General features: G+C 38.2%; 1 pseudogene; it reads left to right on the plus strand.

Moving 5' to 3' along the window:
* The first annotated feature begins 3,402 nt into the window (after positions 1-3,402).
* Positions 3,403-7,209, plus strand: LOC120141392 (annotated as a pseudogene).
* The last annotated feature ends 735 nt before the right edge of the window (positions 7,210-7,944 follow it).

Here is a 7,944-nt window from a genome sequence, read left to right on the forward strand (position 1 = left end):
TTTATATAATTATTATTTATTTAGAATTATTAATTTTTTTGCTAATTATATTGTTTTGTCTACAGTTATAATGGAAAACGAAATGCTGTTGCGATTGGATAATGATCATATCTCCAGACATTTTAGTGATATGGTAATATTTTTTATAATTAATGTTAATATTAAATTTATTTTTATTTTAAAGTTATTATGAATTTATATTAATTTTTACTTTTTATAATATATATTATTTAGGATGCTGATCGTATTTTAGAAACTTTTATTAAAAATCCACGTATGCCGACACCGGAACGTATTTTGCCATATTTGGCTTCTGCTGGGTTCGGGTATATTGCAACAATTATAGGCGGTTGCAAACTCGAACATGTCCTAATTTCTGCACTGATTGAGAGGTGGAGGCCCGAGACACACACTTTTCACCTTCCATGTGGAGAGGCAACAATTACGTTGGAGGATGTCTCTATGCATCTGGGGCTTCCCGTCGACGGAAATATGATGTGTGGTATGGCGGATGGTGATTGGCAATCAATGTGCATTGATTATCTTGGAGCTGCTCCGCCAGAGTTTAATGGAGGTAGAATAGCTTTATCTTGGTTGAAAGCTAATTTTGAGGTTTTAAATGAAAATGCTTCAGAGGATCAAGCAAAGGCATGTGCTCGGGCATATATTCTACGAATAATTGGAGGAATATTGATGCCCGACAAATCTCGCAACCAGTGCATTGTATGTGGTTGCGGCATCTGATCGATTTTGATGAAGCTGGAAGATATAGTTGGGGTGCTGCAGTTTTGGCATTTCTCTTTAGAGAAATGTGTCGGGCGACGAATTATAAGAAAACTGCTATCGGTGGATGTCTTCTGCTTCTACAATCATGGGCGTGGTTCCGCATGCCTTTCTTATGCCCGATCGTGAATGAACCATACGTATTCCCCTTATTGTTGAGGTATTTTCGAACTAAATTTTGATTTAAATATTTTCAATTAAATAGGGTGATATTTAGTTTATATTATATTTCATAGGTGGTCGATGAAAAGAAAGGACCATAAAAGTATACCTACTGTTTTAGAGGAAATTCGTTTACTTATTGATACGAAAGCTGGGTCTGAGGTATGTTTTTAAATTTGTTTAATTATTAATATTTTAATTTAAAATGTTAGATATAATTAGAATATTTTATTTATTGAATTGTATATTATATTTCAGTTTCAGTGGATACCTTATGCGAGCGATGAAGTGAAAGCTTGCATCCCACCCCACCTTAGAGGGTCATTAGAGGTATGGATATCGGTTATACCTCTTATATGTTATGCTATTATTGAGTGGCATCCAGTTGATCGCGTGCTCCGTCAGTATGGTTGTACGCAATATATTCCTGGAGCTCCTAGAAATTTAGACGACGTGCATAACATAGATAGACGGGGAAAGAAAGATGTTAACTGGGTGGTGAGACACAGAGATTGGATTGCGCTTTGGGAGAACCGATATACACTGTTGGCCCCTCGACAATATTACGCTGAAACTGGTCATATGGTTACGGATAACTATATGGACTGGTTTAATGAAAATGGGAAGCCGTTTCTACTTTCGGCGGAAGCACGAGGGGTTAACATTCCTAGCGCCGAGAAAGACGTCAACCGTCTCAATATCATCGTCCCCCGACGCGTGGACGGAGAGAAGGCGCTACCGGTTCTGCATCAGTCCCACCACAACATCCTTATTCGTCGATGCCGCAGGGGTACATGCCCAGCCCTCCACTTCATATGCCAAGCCCACCAGTTTATATGCCATCTCCGCAGGGTTACATTCCGAGCCCGCAGGGTTACATTCCTAGCCCGCCAGGTTACATGCCTAGCCCGCCAGGTTACATGCCTAGCCCGCCAGGTTACATGCCTAGCCCGCAGGGTTTTATACCATATGGAGGTGCATATACGACTATGTTTAATGATCCAGCATATGCTTCATATGCATCTTATTTGGCTGGTGGTGCTTCTCCGCAGACACCTCAATCTTCATCTGGATCACATACATCGATGCCAATGTTTCCACAGTTTCCACAGTTCCCGAGGAGCGGTGGGATTGTTACTAGCACTCCTCCAGGGTCGTTATTTTATACAGGCCCTTCAGCCCCTTCAGCGTCATCTGCACCAAATGAAGAAAATGTTGCTGATGATGATAGTGAAGATGAGGAGACTGAAGAACAAGTTCCACGAAGAAATCCTCCACGAAATAGGCAACCACCGCCATGTGGAACTCATTCGAGACGACGACATCGGTGATCCAGTTATATTTAATGTTATTTAAATAATTAAATTTCAGAATTTTATGTAATTTGGTTATGTTATTTAAATGTTTCATGGTTGTTACATACATATTTTTTTATGTTATTTTTTATTCACATTTAACATTAAATGTTTGATAAATGTTTTTATGTTATTTTTTATTCACATTCGCATTTGGACTACAAAAATTATGTTGATCCCGTATACCAACTTTCACAAGTTTTCAAGGTATATGAATTTGAGTTTCCGCCCATAGGAAACGAAAGAGACCCAAATGAGATTCAAACTTGGCTTACAATTGTCCCAGATCCATTGCTATTGAGGGACTCAGGTCGTCCAAAATCTACTAGAATACATTGTGATATGGATATTCGGGAGAAGTCAACAGAACAAAAACGATGTGGGCATTGTAGAAACATCGGGCACAATAGAAAAAAATGTCCAGCTCTGTTATCATCATATAACCGTTAACTCTTATGTAATTAAAGTTTTTAAATGAATGTTTTTATTTCTAATAATTTAATGTTATTGCATTTATATAATTTGTCAATGTATGTACACCTAAATAATTTTTTTAACTTTTAAATACATAAATATATTTAATATATTTATTTAATATAATATTTAATATTATTAGTTATAATTTTTACATTATAATCGAAACATTTTACATAATATAATCGAAACATTTTACATAATATATTATAATTTATAATAATAATAAAATAAACTATTTATTATAAAACAAAATACGTGTCTGCTGAGTTGGCAAAGGCGCGTCCCCGGGACGCGCCTTTCACACGTGGCATCCAACTCAGCGAAAAACCGGGTAAAGCGCGCCCCCGGGGACGCGCCTTTGCCAACTCAGCAGAAAGGGTGCTAGTTTTGGAAATATTGGTCGAACGGTGTTAGAAAAATAAAAATAAAAACAAACGGTGTCAGTGGGGTAAAAAAGCCTTGAAACTCAAGCTGACATCACTCAATTTCCTCATTAATTAATTAATTAATTAAAATAAACAAAATTTCATTTTTATTTTTTAAAACCAAAAAATCCATCCCAATTTCAAGCCTTATTTAAGACCTCCCTTCCCGAGCTCAGAGATTCATAGAGCTAACTGAAATCAACTACAGCAACTAACCCCTCTCTCTCTCTTAAACTAAAAACCCCAATTTTATATTCAAAGATGATAACTTGCTTGGGCCGAATCGTGCACGACAGCGACGCCGAGTCGACGCTGGACGACGATGTTTCCACCGTATTCAAATCCCTCAACCTGCAAGGCACCATCGAGAACGGCGACTTCTCCGGCATAGCAAGTAAAGATTTCGGCGGTCTGAATTCGGTCAAGCCCTTGTTTTTAATCAAACCTTCGGGAGCAGAGGACATAGCTCGGGTTGTTAGAGCCGCGGCAAGGACTCCCCATATGACGGTGGCGGCGAGGGGTAACGGCCACTCCATCAACGGTCAGGCTATGTCCGACGGTGGGTACGTTCTGGACATGCGTTCCGCCGCGGACAACCATTTCAAACTGGTGACCGTCAATGGCTCCCCTTGCATCGACGTCTCCGGCGGGGCATTATGGGAAGACGTCTTGACGCGGTGCGTTTCGAGGTACAGTTTGGCTCCGAGGTCTTGGACGGATTACCTGAGCTTGACCGTGGGTGGCACTTTGTCTAACGCCGGCGTTAGCGGACAGGCGTTCCGTTATGGTCCCCAGACGTCTAACGTTACGGAATTAGAAGTCGTGACGGGGAAAGGAGAAATAAAGGTCTGCTCAGAAACCCAAAACCGGGAGCTCTTTTTCGGATCCCTCGGCGGACTCGGTCAGTTCGGTATTATTACCCGAGCAAGGGTAAAGCTTCAGCAAGCTCCAGGCATGGTGAGTATTTTGGTCAAATTCTAATTTTAGCCCCTTTACTATTTTCAAATCTAAAATTTAATCAGCTGATTAAAATGCTGACATCAGAGTTTTAACCAGAATAGCCGTGACTATTTAAAATGACTATTGACATTATAAATTATAAACCTATAAGGATTAAATTGCAAGTCTGAACATAGTAAAGGACCAAAATCAAATTTTGACTTTAAAAAACAAAAGAAGAAAAAAAATTAACTGATCTTATTTCTATATGTAATGGGGTGAGGGGAGGTAAGGTAATATGCTGGGCTTCCGTAGAAGACTTCCGGCAGTCAGAATTATAAATTGCCCACCGTAAAATTCGATCCTACAACCACAAGATTAAAATCTTTGCACTCTACCAAGTGAGCTATATATTTAGTGCATGATTGGCACGTTAACGAAACGTAATTTCGGTCATTTTAAGGTTGTTTTTATTTATTTATTTTATTTGTGGATTAGGTGAGATGGATAAGAGTGGTGTACTCCGAGTTTGAGGAATTCACTCGGGACGCTGAGTTTCTGGTGAGTCAGAAAGAAGGCGAGTCGTTTGATTACGTCGAAGGGTTCGTATTCTGCAACAGCGACAATCCGGTCAATGGCTGGCCGTCCGTACAGCTAAACCCGGTCCAAGAGTTCAACCCGAGTCACCTCCCTCAAACCGCCGGCTCAGTCCTCTACTGCCTTGAAGTGGCGTACCATTACCGGAACAATGACCACTCTTCAACCGTAGATACGGTAATTACTTCTCTTTTCTTGCTCACTAGTTTATAATCACCTGCATCATGAAACAACATAAACAAAATTGAACCTTGATCGGCTGCCGTCGCTGAATGATTAAAATAGAAGTTGACTTAATAATCTGTTGACCATCAACATAAAAAAGTGGGGTCCTATCATCAATCATGACTTCGCCGGACAATAAAATGTCAAAAGTAAACTCAAAAGTTGCTTCCACGTGTACAACCATCAGCGACGGAGAACAGGCGCTTATTCCTATTCTCGTCCTTCATTATAACAAGAATAAATTAATTCTTTTGAAAAGCTCTAGTGTTCCACATTTTTTAGGTTCAACTCCACATTTCGTCCTTTTCTTTCTGAAAATTAAACAATTAGTCCTTTTACTTTAATCAATGGTAAAATAAATTTTCAATTTGTTTTAATAAGTAATGATGTCTGAATTATTACATGTTTTATGGATGAAACGGACTTAGACAGTATAATGTATCTTTCATTGGATTTTCTGACACAAAAACAAAGCTTCTGAAGTGCCCATTCTGTTGCTATTTAATAACGAGAAGGGCACTCTGTTGTTGCTGTCACTTTCGTGATATCAGGAATTTGTCAGGGCTAAAATAGTAACGTTACGTCTAGCTGGACTGATCATTGAGATTTTGGCTGACGTTTTGGTCCCCCTGGTTCCACAAATAACAAAGCAACCCAATCACCTTCTGGAATATGCAAATTCACGAATGGCATTTATTTTAAATTTTTATTTCGCCAAATGACGTAATTGCCCTCGACTCCCTTGACAGGCCATAAGCAGATTTCTTGGAGGATTCATCGAGCGCGGCTGATATCGGCCGTGGACGTTAGCTACATGGAGTTCTTTGCGTCTGAAACGAGCGGAGGAACACGCTAAAGCCAACGGTGTTTGGGACATTCCTCACCCTTGGTTAAACTGTTCGTGCCAAAAAGGACATCGTTGAATTCGATCGGACGGTGTTTAAGAAGATGCTGAAAGATGGAATCAGTGGGCCCATTTTGATCTACCCTCTTCTGCGAAGCAAGTGAGTATTGCCCCCACCCATTATTTATTATTGTGGAACCCCTTTTTTCCGATACATGTCAAAAACTGCGTGTCTGTCACGTGAGGGATGACGAGGTTTCATCAGAATCCCAAAACGTGTCATACCGTGGGACCCTTAGGACCCTCTTGCAATTTTGTATTTTTACGTATTGGTCAAATTTTTGTTTTGGGTCCCTCCGTATATGCTCAAATTTAGGATTTAATATAATCATTTAGTATGATATAAGTTTTTTAACATATATATATATATATATATATATATATATATTTCCAACTTATCATGCTGAAAGGGAATTTGACCTATTATAAAAGTATAGACTAAATTTCAAATTTTAGAATAGTATAGGACTAAATTGAAATTTGACCTATTATCTACAGCACATACTGAAGCGGATCATAACCGTATTTGATCGAGGATTTGTGTTTACAGTTTACAGTTTACAGTTTACAGTTTACAGTTTACGTCATGTTAGGTGTTTGGTTAACGTATAAGTAAACGTGGAAAAGACCAAGATATTTGGTGGGTCCCCGTCAGGAAATAATAAATATATTTTCACTCAGAATTTTTTGTGATGAAATCTGACAAAATTATAATGTTGGGGACATTTTGGTCATCGCGGAACTCTTTTTATGGAAAGTGAGATTTTCCCCAGTGAGGTAAACTCTCAATTATGGGCTCATCAGACTCCGCCTTTGAGAAACGGACAACATAAATTTTATTCGCCAACCAAAGCAACAATGACACCATAGTTTGTCTTGGTTCCAAACACTTCACTTTTTCGATAACGAAACTACCCTTACAAAATTACATATCCAGCTATAAGAAATTTGATATCGTTAAGTAAGTTATTCACTCAATTCTTATTCGTGTTGTTTTTTCTTCAGATGGGATAGTCGAACATCAGTGGCATTGCCGGAAGGAGAGATCTTTTACATCGTGGGTTGCTTCGGTTCGTCCCGAAGGGCCCGTCGGTCGACGAAAAAGTCAGGGAAAATCGCGAGATTGTTAACTGGTGCATCAATGAGGATTTGGATTTCAAGCTATACCTCCCTCTACCGTTCAAAGGAGGATTGGAAACGACATTTGGGTATCAATGGACGAGATTGCTAAGAGAAAGGCCAGTTTTGATCCTAAGGCCATCCTGCTCCTGGACAGAGAATTTTTAAAAGGGTACTACTACCCGTCAATAACAGTAGGCAATTGTAATTTCTGTTAATTCCTCATATATATATCAATTTTATCCTTTTCAATGTAAAGGAAAAAAAATGGGTAAAAATGTCGTCGGTCCTTGTTCTTTAGCAAAGTTTCATAATTTGTCGTGTGCATCTTCGGCCAACCATTATGGACCGTTCAATTAATGCCATATTCGAAGATGATAATCTTGAGTGGGATTGATGTCTAAGTTGGATGTAATTTGACTTCAACTTGCATTTTAAAAAAATGGTCAAATCCTTTTCAAAATCATACAAGCAAATCAATGTGTGGAACTCTAAAAGATGTGAAGAAACAAACAAATAATATTCTCTTTTCGAAGCAAAAAGATGAAACTCTCATCACTATAAGCTTAGCTTTTCTTACTTTCTTTTTAGTTCTTTCGATGATTCACAATTATACTATTCCGCACGAACCAGTGGTAAGGAAATATTGTTATTATTTAATGTCCTAGGTTTAAGCATCATAAATGTCAAGGGTGTGAGCGTTCAATATTAAATAGGTTAAAATTATCATTTAACAGATATTATTTTATACTTATCTCATATTATCGAATAATAATTATAATATTCAGAATAAGTTTAGAGTTTAGTTAAAGACATGCTCTCCCAATATAGGCAGTTAGGCACATCTAGTGGCAAAATTCCTCAATTATTATAAATTAGTATATCATGGTAAAATTGCATTTTGATCCCTCAATTATTATAATCAATTTTTATTCCTTTTAAAGTGTTTTATGACTTT

The sequence above is a fragment of the Hibiscus syriacus genome, unplaced genomic scaffold, assembly GCF_006381635.1.
Source record: "Hibiscus syriacus cultivar Baekdansim isolate YM2019G1 unplaced genomic scaffold, ASM638163v2 tig00110799_pilon, whole genome shotgun sequence".
In the NCBI taxonomy this organism is placed as follows: domain Eukaryota; kingdom Viridiplantae; phylum Streptophyta; class Magnoliopsida; order Malvales; family Malvaceae; genus Hibiscus; species Hibiscus syriacus.